The following is a 15,792-nucleotide window of genomic DNA, read 5'->3' on the forward strand; positions in this document are numbered from 1 at the left end:
ATGCTCTAGGAGACATAAAATGATGGAGAATTATCATCAGTAGGTTTAGTCATTGGGCTAAGCACAACTGCAGGCTTATCATCTTGCAAATTGACGTAGTCAGTGGAGCCTGATGAGGCTTTTAGCTCAAGAGCATCAAGGATAGGCTTTCTAAAAACTTCACTCTTTGCAAGCTCTATCAGAGGCACAAATATTTTTAACTTCTGGACTTCTGATTCAAAACTGAAAGGGGAAGGGGACTTGTCAGGACCTCTTACCTCTTGAGCTGGTGCTTTGAGGATGACAGGATCAATTGTTGGTCTTTTCTGTCTAATATTCTGTAGTTATGTTGGGAAAGCATCTCTTTGGGTAGGATTCTCCTTGACATTGTTTGCTTTTGACCTCAGATTATATCTTTTGTTGTTCCCCAGTCTACAGAATAGCCTCTCTGTCCCATTCTTGACTGGTTTGGTCTTGTAGTAATGATTCTTCATATGCGGCCAATGTCAAAAAGGCAGCACTGCCTTTGTCTTCCATACAATGAATTTCATCCTCATCTTCAAACTGCTCCTCCTCCATGACTACGTTTTGGAAAGGAGATTTAACCTTTCATTCTTCATTTGTCTCTTTACCCCTCTGGATGAGCTGCAACTGATCATTTGTTCTCCGGAATGGGTTTGGATTTTTTGGAGTGAATGTATTTGGAAGCCTTGCTTTTCTAGAGCTCTACTCAACCTTCAACTTAGATATCTCAGCAGCCAATGACTCTATCATTTTAGTCATCTTAACTAATTTGGGTTCTGAAGATGAAGCAGAGGAAGAATAAGCCTCACTTCTCTGCCTCCTTCTATCAGCATGACTTTTGAGCTTTTCTGCAGCCATGATATTAGACTCCACCTCAAGGGCTGCATCCTATATTTCAGCTAGAGTGGCACATCTTCTTTCTCTCAAAAGCAGGCAGAAATCAGAGTCAAAAGCATTGGCATAAGTGAGTTTGGTAGAGGTGGGGGTAGGCTTTACTTCAGCTGGTATCTTACTATACATACGGTTAAATCTTTTATTAAAATCAGGCAATGATTCCCCATTCTCCCTCTTTAGGTTTCCAAACTCTGTATGGTAATAGAGCAAGTCTTTCTTATCCCCCCATTGCTTCAGGAATGCATCATCCAATGCTTCAATGTCTACTATGGACCTATGGGGAAATTCTCTGAACCACTTTCTAGCCTCACCATCAAGGCTCTAGACAAACACTCTCATCCACACATCATCTTCACTGATATCTAGGTTATCGGCATAACTATAAAAAGACTCAAGGTGTTCTTCAGCTGTTACTCCCTCTGTACCAGTGAACTTAGGCATATATTTTTGATATTCTCCTGCAGGCATGGCATTCAAAGGAACAGGCAAGACCAAGGGTCCATACCTAGTAGCTATGATTCTTTCCATCTTTGTGGGTGCTTGCTAGCCTGCCATGACTGGGATGGGTTGGAGGATATTGGTAGTTTGAACAGTAGGAAGTAACAAAATATATGACAAAGATGAAGGAGTATGATGGACTGTATGGGAGGCTTTCTTTGGACTGAGATCCAAAGGGGAATTAAATGAACAAGGAGCTTTATGAATCTCTGAAGGTATTTCTTCACTAACAATGCTAGGCTCTATAACTTCAAACTGTATATTCTCGACTATAATCTTCTCTTGCAGAGATACATAAAATTTCTTAGGCTTACCTGATCCTGATGCTCCTCTCTGTGATATTTTCCTTTTCTTAGCAATCTTCTCAGGGTCAAGCACTAGGTCAGCTGGTGATTTCTGAGAATTTCTCTGGGTGTGCCTCACAAACTGAGCCAGAACTGTAATGTGGAGTCGCCAATAGGTTAGTTCTCAAGTAGAGTCACCAGATAAATGATTACAACCAGAAATGTGTCCAGACTTTGTCTATCATCAAAGCTGGAACTGTGTAATTCTCCCAGGGAAGCTGAGCTTCAATCTCCTCTCCCAGGCAACACCGCCAAATAATGTTATCACCCCAAGAAACTCTTCTGGGTTGTAGCTCGGAGATGCTCGGGAACATTACAAATTCAAATTATTGTTGCAAATGGATGAATGGAAGGAATGATGCTTGTTCAAGCCAGATAACCACTTCTACTATGCTTAACTCCAGACATGCGTGAACACCCCCAAACTACAAGGCTTTAGACCACCAATTACTCACAGTTGAGAGATTGGGTGAATATGGAGAATACTGACCACACCAGCAGATGCACAAGACCTTGTGATGGCCAGCTGCAACCACTAAAGAAGCCTATAAATCTAATTCCCCAACACACAAGCAGGATGACAGCTCTTTGGCATTAGGTGAAAAGAAACTTGAATAACTCAATTACTGATGCATACAAGATTTTAACACAGAGGTAGGATGACAACTACTCTAATGCTAAACATCAAGAGTTCAGAAATACAGCATATCAGGCACAACTTGGAACAGAAGAAGAATGGAAAGTGAGCAATAACCAGCAAAAGAAGCTTGTATTAGCTGAAAATGAAGACGAGACACTGTAAGTATCAAAATAGTCATGGTCTCCAGAAGTTGAACCTTACATCAAAACTACAACCATCAACCTTGATTACATCTTGTTTCTAGGTATATATAGAGTTTCATTACAAATGCACTCAGCCATTCTAAGTATGGAGGGGTCATAATTGACCACCAACCGCTTTAACTGACTGATGAAGTCTCTGGTGCGATTGCTTGCTGTAGTGGATAAATTTGATCTTCTCGGGTGCTCTGCTATCCTCTTAGGTGGCTGGAGCGTCCTTATCCATTAAGTTCCATAACTGCTATATGCAACTACCTACTCATACTCGGTCCTTTTCGTCCTTGGCCATACTGCCTGTTGAATGTGGTTGTTGCGGAGCAATTGCTACTGGTACTGATGAGTCGATCACCTTTGTCCTTCAGGTGCACGGAATGGTCAGGGGGCGTGGACTGAGTGGCGAAAGGTCGGGCTAGACGAAGGAGGAAGATCAGTCGTCGAATCGAGAGGATGGACAATGGGGACGGCTTAGTGGAGGGTATGGGGAGAGATGAGAGTGGAGTGATCATGGGCTGTTGGATCTCAGGCGGACAGATCCAATGGTGATCGAGAGGTGAAGGCGCATGGTAAGTTATCGAGCGGGAACGTGGGACCGGGCGGTAAGCAGTATTTCTCGTACCGGCATTGGGGGTTGGGCGGTAAACATACGTTGGCGTGCGATACCACTCGAAGTGTGACGCGTGGCAGCGGGGAAAGGACGAGACCACTTTTCATCGCACATTAATGTGCTGTCACTACGTGGGCATGGGGAGAGCGAACGTCGTCTGATTGTGGCAGAGATGATCGGACAGTGGGAATCAATCAAGCAGGTTTTTCATTGGATGTGAGGGGAGACTGTTGAATCGAGGTGCGGTAATCAATGGCTGCAATGACGAGTGAATAGTTTGTGAAGGCGCATAGTTATATGGGCATGGGTTTTATGGGGTTTTGGGGTTTTAACGCCCTGGGCTTAAAGAAAAAGTTTTATGTGATTTTTTAACAAAAGCATGGGTAAAGGAGATGAAAGGGGAATGAGAGAAGTAATGGAGAAAGGTGAGGATAACAATTTCAGGCCTTTTTTGAGCACGACCAAGGGCCAAGTTGGCCTCCAGCTTTAGAAAATCCTGATTATATAGCAGAGCTAACAGGAAGCACGGAGGGAATGGATTCATTACCTCAAGAGGAGTTCAACAGAGTGCAACAGCTATTTCTGTGGAGAACTCAGACAAAAGGGTCAGGAGGTAAAAGAAACCTCGAGAGTCAGGACAATGAAGGGGTGAAAACCATGAAAACCACATCAGGACTCGCTCCCAGAAACCCAGGTAGGAAAAGGGGTAGAAAGAAACAAAACGAGTTACTGATTGAATGTGGAAAACTGATGATAGATTCAGGTAAGATGAAAGATCTATCCAGCTACTCTTTTACAAATATTTCTGAATGAAGCTCACATCTTGGAATATTAGAGGTCTAGGAAGTAAAAGGAAACAAAGGAATATTAACAATAGAATGAAAGAAGAGAAACCTTATATGATTTTCATCTAGGAAACTAAATGCTCAATAGAAAAAATAAGAGAAATACATAACAAATGGCTTAATAGATATGAATTTATAGAAGTCAAAGAAGACAAAACAACAGGAGGTATTCTAACACTTTGGAACCCTCAAATAATAGGTATAGTGGATGCTGAAGCATGTAAGAATTATTTATCAATGGTTATTCAGCCTTTGGGAGACAGGGAAATTTATTTAATCACAAACGTTTATGGTCCACAAAAGCTTGATGACAAACTCAGACTGCTTGACTCATTAGAGGATCTGAGAGACAGACATTTAGGAATACCATGGATTTTGGGAGGGGACTTCAACATGATCAGATCCCTGTTGGAAAAAAAGGGTGGGACCAGAACATTAGACAGAGACTCTATAGCATTTCAGACTTTTATAAGCAATATGAAGCTAGTCAACACAGATACAAGTAATGGCCTCTTTACCTAGAACAAAAAAAGAGGTGGAGAGTCTCAAGTAGCCTCAAAGCTTGACAAATTCATAATCTCAGAGGACCTTATGCTCATAGGCCTTGATATGACAGCAAAGATTCTCCCCTTTGGTGGCTCGGACCATTGGCCTGTTCAACTTGAGGCATTCTATATAGGAACCCCAAAAAACAGACCTTTTCAGTTTGAAAATATCTGGCTCACCCATCCAAACTTTATTAGCAACATTGAAAAATGGTGGAAAGAAGATTTGCAGATTTAGGGAACGAGAATGTTTCTATTGCACAAAATATTGAAACATATCAAAATCAGGCTCAAAGATTGGAATAAGAATGAGTTTGGCAACATTTTTGAAGCTAAAAAAGTTGTTGAAAGGAAAATACAGGAAATCAATCAAACCCTAATCACTGATGGCTTTGATGGGAAAGAAATGAACAAGCTAACAATCATCAACAGGAATGGGAGGACTTATGCAAACAAGAGGAAATATTTTCAAGGCAAAAATCAAGAGTTCAATGGCTAAAAGAAGGAGATAGAAACACAAGTTTTTTCCACAGATCTACCATGGAGCACATATCTCACAACAGGATCTCATCTATCAAGGATTCTAGAGGCAACCAACTCAACACCCACAAAGATATAGAAGTTGTGCTGGTTCAACATTTTCAAGGCATAGTAGAGGAACCTCTCTTAGACAGATCTCAATTTATCAGTAACTTCACAAAGCGCATTCCTAAGCTAGTAACAAGAGAAGACAATTATAATCTTAATAGGCCAGTGAATGAAGAGGAGGTCAGTGAAGTTATCAAAGATATGCAGAATGGAAAAGCACCAAGTCCGGATGGTTTCAATGTAGATTTCTTTAAAGCATGTTGGGGTATTGTCAAGCAAGATATACTAAATGTGGTGGAGGACTCCGGGAAGAATAGAGTTGTATTGAAGGCGTTCAATACATCCTTCATCTCCTTTATTCCAAAATAGGAAAATGCTATGACACCTGATAGATTCAGACCTATAGCCTTATGTAATGTGGTGTATAAAATAATTTCCAAAATAATAGCCAATAGGCTTAAACCCCTTCTACCAACTCTAGTTTCTGTGGAGCAAACGGGATATGTGGAGGGCAGACAAATTCTCAACAATATCATTCAAGCTCATGAGGTGGTTCACTCTCTAAAAAGTAAGAGGCAAGAAGGAATGATTATGCAATTGGACCTAGAAAAGGCTTATGATAAGTTAAATTGGGCCTACATTAGGAAAGTCCTTCTAGCCTATGGATTTGACCATAACTGGGTGAGATGGGTAATGGCCCTTGTTACTACCTTCAGTTTTTCAATTCTGGTAAATGGTTCTCCTTCAAATATCTTTAATCCTTCAAAAGGCCTCAAGCAGGGAGACCCTCTCTCCCCCTTTCTCTTTATTCTTATGATGGAAGGACTAGGCCGAGCGATCCAGTCTGCCAAAGAAAAAGGTAAAATCTAGGGTCTCAAAATATCCGGGGACGGACATGCTTTAACCTATCAACAATTTGTAGATGATACCATGCTACAGGGTATTCCCACGGTCAAGGAAGCGCTAGCTTACAAATAAATCCTGTGAGACTTTGCTATGGCTACGGGTACAGAGGTAAGCCTCTCCAAGTCAAAGATTTTCTTTTTCAACACTAACATTGCTATTCAAAGAAGTATTTCCAGAATTCTAGGCTTTCAAAGAGATATGCTACCATCCAAATATTTGGGAGTACCGCTCACAGACAAACCTCTAAGCAAGAAAGTTTGGAGCCTTTGATTAATAAGTTGCAGGACAAGACACGAAAATGGACAAGCAAGTCTTTGAACTTAGTAGGCAGGCCGGTGCTTACAAAATTGGTCCTTCAATCAAACCCCATATTCATGTTTTCAGCCCTTCCAGCTACAAAAGGAGTTATGCAACAATGCAGAAATATCCAAAGAGATTTTCTTTGGGGTAAAGGGGAAGAAAAGAAAAAAAGGGCCTTGGTAGCCTGGGAAAAGATATGCAAATCTAAAACACATGGAGGTTTAGGACTGGATGATCCTGAAGTGCTAAACAAAGTTTTGGGTGCAAAATTATGGTGGAGATGGTTAAAAGATTCAGATGCACCTTGGGCACAAATTAGGAACCAGAAATATGCAAATAATTCGCAAGAAAAGGACCACATAAGAATGTCTAGAATCATAAAAGGATCCCACACCTGGAACAAAGCTTGGGAAAATAGAGGCATAGTTCAGAAAAATAGTTTATGGGAAATTAGAGCTGGAGACCTTGCATGGTTTTGGGAGGATAAATGGCAATAGGAACCTAGGCTGTTAAGAGAAGACTTTGCAAATCTCAAGAATGATACTGACACCAAAGGGTTACTCCGAGTAAATGAATTTTGGGATCAGACAAATAGTGGAGGAAAATGGAGAATTTGGAAGGAAATGGAGTACAAGGATAATGCCCCCTTGAAAGCACAGGCTGATGCTCTAACAGCCATCCTAGATCAAAGAAAGATCCTGATATCAGCTGATTTTGACCAACTAAGATGGGGCAATAACAATGAAGGCAACTTTAACCTTAAAGAGGCAAAGTGCATAGCCCTTGAGCTTGATTCTACAAAACCGGATTGGGTTTGGAAGAAACTATGGAAGAACCAAGGATGGATGAAAACCAAACTATTCATGTGGTTAGTGCATCATAAGAAAATTCTGACCTGGGAAAACATCCAGAAAAGGGGTGTTTCTGGCCCATCCAGATGCCAGCTATGTGAATCACAAGAGGAAACTATGGAGCACCTTCTCAACCTTTGTATATTTACTTCCTCGTTGTGGGATGGGATTGCCTCAATATTCAGACAAACTGATAGGGACAGAGGAAGCATTACCAATACCCTAAGGAATTGGAGGAGAAACCTCTCTGATTATGAAACAGTAAACAAAGCTTGGGCTTTAGCTCCAAGCTTCCTAATATGGGATGTCTGGAAAGAACGCAACAATAGAATTTTCAAAGATAAAAAGAATTCCTCCCAGAGCATCATGGAACAAATTTTAAGACATCTCAAGGAGATGGTTGGAACTTTAATGCAAACACTCCCTAAGAACCTCCCTTCAGATGCTGATTTGTAGATACTTCTCAAGTTGGGTATGCAGGGGCTTATTCCTCAGGGCAATAACAAATCTGTAGATCAACCAGTCACTCATAAAGACTTCTGCCATACATAGATGGGGCCTCAAAAGGAAACCCGGACATGGCTAGTTATGGGGGAGTGATAAGGGATGAAAAGGGTTGCATACAATACATTTTTCATAGTAATTTGGGAAGAGCCACAAACAACATGGTGGAGCTAATGGCCCTAGAGCAATGTTTAGAAGTCCTAAAGAATGACAATTTTCAAAACATCATAATTGAAGCAGACTCTGAGATGATTATCAATTCGGTTAAGAGAATCTGTTGTGGTTCGACTCCAGAAAAAGTCTCGAAACATTGGAGGCTTCTTTAGGTTTATCAAAGGATCCATTCCCACCTTCAGAACATGAGGACCTTAAGTTTCATACATGTGCGCCGGACCGCCAATAAATTGGCGGATATATTAGCCAATAAAGGTGCTCCTTGTGCTAAGAGCAACAATAAGTATAGATGGCATGAGGTTCCCTAGGGCAGATTGAGGGATGATTGTCTCAGCCAAGTGAATGTGGATCGAGAACTCTATTAAAATAAGGGATTCTAGTAGATCGCAGAAGTTGGGATTTAGTAGATATACAATCAACATGTAGAGGTTGTCCAGGATGAATTTTGAGAATGACATCAGACCCAGAATAGCTCAGACCCAGGGTTCTAGGGTGGGTGAAGATTTACTACAAGAGGATTTATATAAAAGATCTACATCACAGATCAACTTCGCTTTGCTCTGTAGGGAGATGGGGTGGAGAGCTTCCAGTCAGAAGAAACAGGGGAAAGTTCGTGTCTCCTTGCCGATTGAATGGCAAGGGATGCAGCTTATCGGTAGTATTTTGAATCATACCATGGACAAGATGGTTTACGGGTTTTCGAACGGCCTCAATAACCGAAGCGGTTTTCTAGAAATGAGCCCGATGCCACTCATTAATCAACACATGTATCAAGGAGAGAGAATACCACCTTTATCGGGCGGGTATTTCTCTTGCTTCTCTTCAACTCGATACCCCTCTCAACCATTGGATCAAGCAACGAAGGAACAATGGCCAAGATTCAATGTGCATGTTAGTGGGTCCAGGTTACACTTGTGGCTTCCTCAGCGGACCTGAAATCTTCTTTATATACAATCTAATGCATCTTTAGGTCCACCACTATTCATTCTATACCGCCATCAAGATGGTATCCGGTTCATCAGATGCCCTCAACTCCGGAAGGAGTTTCATGGAAATGAGCCTGATACCACTCATCCTTCAACACGTGGCTCAAGCAGGAGAGAGAATACCGCCCTCATCGGGCGGGTATTCTCACGGCTTCTTTTCCACTCGATATTCCTCTCAACTATTGGATCTAGCAGTGGAGGATCAATGGCCTAGGTTCACTGTGCATGTTGGTGGGTCTGGGTCAGATTCTAGGCTTCCTTAGCGGGCCCGTAATCTTCATTTTGTGGGCCATTTCTCCTCTTAAATTATACTGATTGTTGGGAAGGGGACACGTATTTTTTAGTCATTTTGTTTTTCACTCGTTGGATCTTAGAGGTAGGATCAAGCGGTTTAGCAGTCTCTTGGCTCAAATCGTGAGCCATCAGCTCTTTGCCCAAGGTGCCTAGAGATAGCCATATCTCTGGCCATTTTCTACCCTGGGTTTTATGTATTTTATGTAATATATTTTATACAAATTAATGAAAAGAAGGATCGACTCTTGCTTAAGTTAAAAAAAAAGAGAAGGGAGTTTTTAATTGAAATGTTGATTTTAATATTTTGGTTTCTATGGTATAAATTATTAAGTCCATATTTTAAAAATAATTGTAATTTTAACCCTAGAAAAATTTGTTTTGCTATAAACACCACCTTTCAATTAAAGGGTTAAGTTGCTATCAATGCTTCTTTTAACGTTATGGTTGTGAAAAAGTAATAATAATAATTTTAACATTATGATTGAAAAAAAGTAATAATAATAATTTTAATTGTCCACCTAACCACCCCAACAAAAAAAATGTGCTAATAATAGAACTACATTTGAAAATGAGGGTAAAAGCAACTATTAAATGTGATCTCTAAAAAAACAAAAACTCATGGGAATTTTCATCTTAGTCATGATGATGAACCACATTGGGTGATTCAAAATGGATGGACTAGAAAACTATCTATGTGATTAATCTGAAATACCCCTTTCTAAACATTATGAATCACATAAGATTGCACTTAGCGAATTATGATTAGAGAAACATTTCTCTTAGTTATTGGGTAATTTTACTATCAACTTTCTCTCTAGATTGTAAATATATATCTCTATTCATCTTTGTCTCTATCATTATTTATATTTTGTATGATTTCCTCTCCTCTTCTTCACAAGGTTCTAATGGATTTATTTCATGGAATATTCAATCCCATATTATGGTATCTCTCATTTCCAAGAAAAACCTTATTTTTCTCTTCCCAATGCTTCCTAAAATAAATTCATTTTCTCCTATTCTAATTTTCTTGTCTTAGAATGAGGGAAATATGAAAAGAAATACTCCTAATCCAATAATTACTAACTTTAAGAAAGTCGGAGACAAGATGCAAAGATGCAGGTAGTAAAAATTTTAGGGGCTTAATTTTACGAATTTCCAATTTTCCTAAAAATTATGTTCCCAAATTCTATAGGATGAAATCATTTTACCTTAAAAGGCATCAAAAATATATAAAATACTTAGTGGTTTGCATAGTTTTACAAAATATCAGCACACAATTTATATCTTTCATATTAGGGATTTGTAAGATTTGCGAAGGTTTTTATACTTCAAGATAAATCGCCATCCATAAAATTTTCGTTGAATATATAATATGGTTAGCTAAATATACAAGAGGATTATGTCCACTTCTCAACACTTCTCTAATTAAGCAATAGGTTAGGCTTAATATCAACATCATAATAAAATGAAGGTGAATGTAATCACAAAATATAGGAAAAGAAGACATAAGAGACGTAGGTGACTAGGCATATAAACATTCACTTAGATCCCCTTACCTTTACTTCCTGATGGATTCATAGCCCTTTTAGGTGCTCATTTTTAGTCAGTCGATGTTGGATATTGCATTAATTCCAAATGTCAATGTTTGCAATTATCAATCTTGTGTTTGTAGTTTTACATCCTCAAAATGACCACCATGTTTTATATTATTTCCTTTGGTTATCATGATTTGAAAATTATGTACAAAATAGACATAATAATGTGCTTCTTCTTCCACTTGATGGTGGATGAAATTGTGGGTGTTTCCACTTTCAATTAAGAAACACACTTTTATATTCTTCGCATAACCAACTTCAAGGTCTAGGAGCTATAATTCCTAACAAAGGTTGAAGGGAAATTTTGGGTTCCAACTAAGGCTCTTGAATACGCACTTCATTAAGTGTAGTCTCTACAAAATCTAACTTTACCATGCCATCCTCTAAATTTCCTTAAACATGCTTGATGTATCCCTATATGTGAAAAATAACTCGTGTTTGTTATATTTAGATTCTTTGATGAATTTTTCATCACAATGATAATTGAAACTAAAACATTGACATTTTTCTACTTTTATTCGAGAAAATCCATGAAACTAGAAGTGGTGAAAAAGACGTGGAGTAATCACAAAAGGAAAACATAGTCATGGAACAAAGTTGAGTCAATTATCTTGCACTTTATCCATCACTTGCCCTTTCTACATAGCAAAGAGACCTTCAACTAACTCTATCTAACCATAGAAAAGGTAATTAGAAGAGTGCTAGAAGTAATTGGTCAATTTGAGTTGATGCATATGGCCTCCCAGAAAGTTAAAGCATACATCACAATAATTTTAGGTTTGTAGTTTTGATGGATTCATATAGAAAGATAACAAAGTTCCATATCACATTTACATTCATTAGTCTATGCCATTTTCCTTCTTGTGATTGTCCACTCAAATACTTATATTTTTGTAGTGGGTCATTCAGTCATGAATTATTACTATTGTTGCAACACTTGGATTGAGTCCATCAAAAATCCATTGAAAAGCATCAATGAAATGAAGTACGAATAAATCGCATGTGTTCTCTAAGTTGGTCAACACTCATTCATTATTTAATGTCATTTCCAACCAGACATTACAAGAAAAAATATTTGAACACAATTTCTCTGATAAGACTCAATAGTGAGGCAACTTTCTCCATTTTCGATCAATTTCTTCGTGATGCTTTAACATATGAGCTAGAAAGCTAGAAATTTCACAAGATGAGTTGAGATGGGTAAAGTCAGTGTGCCCCCTATGGGCTAGAAAATTAGAATGTTTAGAAGAAAAGTTGGAGATATTGATAAAGAGTTAAAGAAAAGTTGTAAACATCAATAGAATAAAGAGTTTGTGCATAATATTTGGATTGCATTCATAAATTTATAATACGTATGTCGATTCCATGTTGAACATGATAGAGGTTATTATTTTTTTTATATTGAAATATTTTACTTATAATATTTTAGTTATTGGTTTTTCAATTGTTTTAAAAATTGCTTAAGATAACAATAGAAATAATTTATTTTTTTTATTTCAAATGTCATTGTTTCGAAAGGTTCATTTTACAACATAGTATGGGGGTAATGTGTAATTTCGTCTGTGCTCAACTTAGAGTTGACAAGTTGGTGTCGTTGCAGAAACACCCTCCAAATTTTTTCCTAAACTTGAATTTTGGAGTCTCCTTGTGATCTTATGATCTATTGTTCCAAGTTGATCATAGTCGCTTCATGGTTGATTGACGATTTGCAAAGTGTTTAAGTCTTCTTCTGGGATTCTAACTATTGAAGCCACTTTCTTACACATGCTTAGATTTTGATGCATTCACAAGTGCACATCTTCCTGGAAAGCTCAACAATATGTATCTACTTGATAAGATAAGCATTGCATAGTTCTTAAAAAAAATGCTTGCGCAGTATCTAGAAATAATGATTGCAAAGTCCTTAATGGCAGACGTTGCAGAACTCCTAAACATTGCATAGTCCTTGATGTCAGTGTTTCTGTAGTTGATAGGGATAGTGATGCACAATCTGTATGGACAGTTAGTGTGCAATTCCATTTGTCAGTCTCTCTCACTCTTAGTTGCGAGTGTACCATTATCCCAGGGAGTTTTATCAACTGTTGTTTTTCCGTGTTGTTGCTTTTGTAAGTGTTTCTTTCACTTTCGCGACTGTTATTTTTGCTTGTTTTCACTTTTGCAAGTGTTGCTTTTGCTTTCTTTATATTTCACATGTGTCTCTTTCATTTTCTTTAGCTTTTGTAAGCGTCATTTTCACTTTTTCTTACTTTCATAAGTGTCACTTTTGATATTTTTCACTCATGCATGTGTTGCACTTTGGCACACCACTGGAGGTAGCTCTACCACACTCTTCTAAATTAGTTGATCTTATATTTAATAAGAATATGTTCTAGATGCTTTCCCATAGTTTAGCACACTTTCTAGTTGCAATCAACATTTTTATCGTAACTTGTATTCTAAGTGTTGCGAAGCTATGTTTCAAAGGATGCACTTAAAAATAAGTGTTTCTTTGTTGTCATTTCAACGTATGTGTTGTCACCCTTTGCATTATTTGTTTTTTATCATCTAAAGGATGCAAAAGAGAAGAGATATTTTCAGCCATCTTTTAAGCTACAGAAGCACTCAAAGCTAAATGAAACTCCCTCCAATGGATAATGCTCGGAATTAACTTTCCAACGGTATATGGAACTCCTCAAATGGACCCCATAGTCATAATTTATAGTAGATCGAAGATGTCATTGAAAATTGAAAGCCATGAAGAAAATTCCTTAATGTAGAATCCCATAATCGGAGATCGGAGGTCCCTACAATACGTGAATCGACCACTACAAAGAAATTATGGGGGAAAATGGGATGACAAGGTAAAATGTCGGTAGTTTCCTAGAAAAATGTGAGAAAGGAATTCAATGCAAAACTAAGGGTGAATGGGCCTTTTCTCTCTCCTCAAACTAGACATGTGGCTGCATAGGATTAGCTCCAATAGGTGACACATGGTGGTATGGAGGACACGTGGCAGATGATATGGCATTTTTAGGATCCTATGGGGCCATATCTAGGTGACATGTGTCACCACTTAGGAAGCGACATGTGGCAGTGATGATTTCCCCAATCAGCAATCGACGATGAATGGTAGCAACATATTATGCATTAAAAGGAATTCACTGATAGTAAACTTCTAATTGGGGGGCTCCGATAAGGGAGTTGGTCCTTGGTAACAAGAAGAGCAAGGAATCAAGGGTTAAGCAGAAGAGGTGATCGAAAATTGGCGATCACAAGATTTTAGAGGTCATACCAATGGCAGGAGTCAAAAAGTGTCGATTGCAATATTCCAAGTGGACCCAATCGACAATTGGCGATGGGCGGTAGCAGCTTATTGTGCATCAAAAGGAATTCATCGATAACGAACCTCTGATTGGGGGTCTCTAATATGAGAGATGACCCATGGCCACAAGAAGAGTAATAAATCAAGGGTTAAGCAGAAGAGGTGATCGACAATCAACGATCACAAGTCTTTAGAGGTTATACCAATGGCACGAGTTAGAATGTGTTGATTGTGATATTCCAAGTGGGCCCAATTGATAATCAGAGATCGCAAGTCTTTGGAGGTCATACCAATGGCACGGGTAGAAAGTGTCGATTGCGATATTCCAAGTGGGACCAATCAACGATCAATGTGTGTAGTGTCGCAAAGGTGGTCGAGTGTAAAGGTCAATGATTTTGCCGATAAGCGGGATTTCATGTAATAAAGGAAATGGTCTCCCAGACATGCATTCAAAGGCTTTAGCTGCCCAAGACTAAACATCTAGTTACCCCTCAGTCATATGATGAAAAAGGGGAAGGGCTCAAAGCACAAGGGGGCTAAAGGGGATCAAAATTCGCAGTTTTGCAAGGTTCTTTAGTGTCAAGCACCAGTGTGGGAAAATCCCCAATATTGCACCATGGATGTTTTAAAAGTCATATAGGGTTCTGATAGTGTTATACAGGGAACCCAAAGGGATGAATGAGTCAGAAGCTACGATCCATGAGCAACACAGAAACCACCACGATGATCACTCTTGGTCCTTGCAAGTGGAAAATTAAAACTGTTAAGACAGAAAGTGACAGGGAACCGACCTAGAGCATGTGAAGCATGATGTAGAAAAAACATGGCTAGAAAAGAGGTCATCTGTTGGGATGAGGTCCCCTGGGTTAGATTGGGGTTAAGATAACCCAATTTGTGGATATAATTTTGTAAATAATGTAAATTGTCCATGATTTGTGGATGCGGAGCGCAGAGGTAAATAGGGGTCAAAGGGGATTAGCCCCTTGTTATATGTAAAGTTTTGAGTCGGATTTGAGATTCACCCATGGTCCACAGACCATGGTATTGTATGAAAATTCTATAAATAGTGAGTTTTAGCGAAGGAACAAGTAGGCTAAGTAAGAAGACCAAGAAAAAAGATAGTGAGTTGGGTTGATTGAAGAGTATAGGGTAGGAAGGTTCTGCTTCCTACACTTAGATAAAGAGAGAAAGGCTCTACAACTGAGTGTGTGGAGGCCTAGGAAGTGTCTGCGGTTGTGTGCACAGGGTAGTTTTGAGTGTGTAATCCTGAATTGAAGATCACTAAAGACAACTTTTCGAAGAACTCTTGAGTATTTATGTTTATCTCTGTTAATGTTATATGTTGTCAATGAATGATTTGTTTTATGGGATATTGATTGCATGTCACACGATTCTCTTAAATAAATGTTAATGATGTTTACAATGCATGTCTAAGTATTTTCACAAAAACTCTGAGGAATTCTCTTATGTTTACTAATAACTTAAGTAAATTTGCATGAACACTAGTGTAAGACCGCTCTCAGATGCGAGTAAGTAGGCCAATTAATTGTTAAAGGTCCGCAAGGATTGATCGGAGACCTTTGCGAAGGTTTGAAGACTATTTTAACAGAGTACAGTGGCGAGCCCTAAGAGCTTATCGACCTGCATGAAGGAAGATCTGAGGCGCTGGAAGACATCACACTAGCCTCTGGATGCAGAAACTTGGTTCTTGCATGCCCCC

Source organism: Pinus tabuliformis, chromosome 6, assembly GCF_031772625.1.
Source record: "Pinus tabuliformis cultivar Carrire ecotype Pingquan chromosome 6, CPIR1, whole genome shotgun sequence".
In the NCBI taxonomy this organism is placed as follows: domain Eukaryota; kingdom Viridiplantae; phylum Streptophyta; class Pinopsida; order Pinales; family Pinaceae; genus Pinus; species Pinus tabuliformis.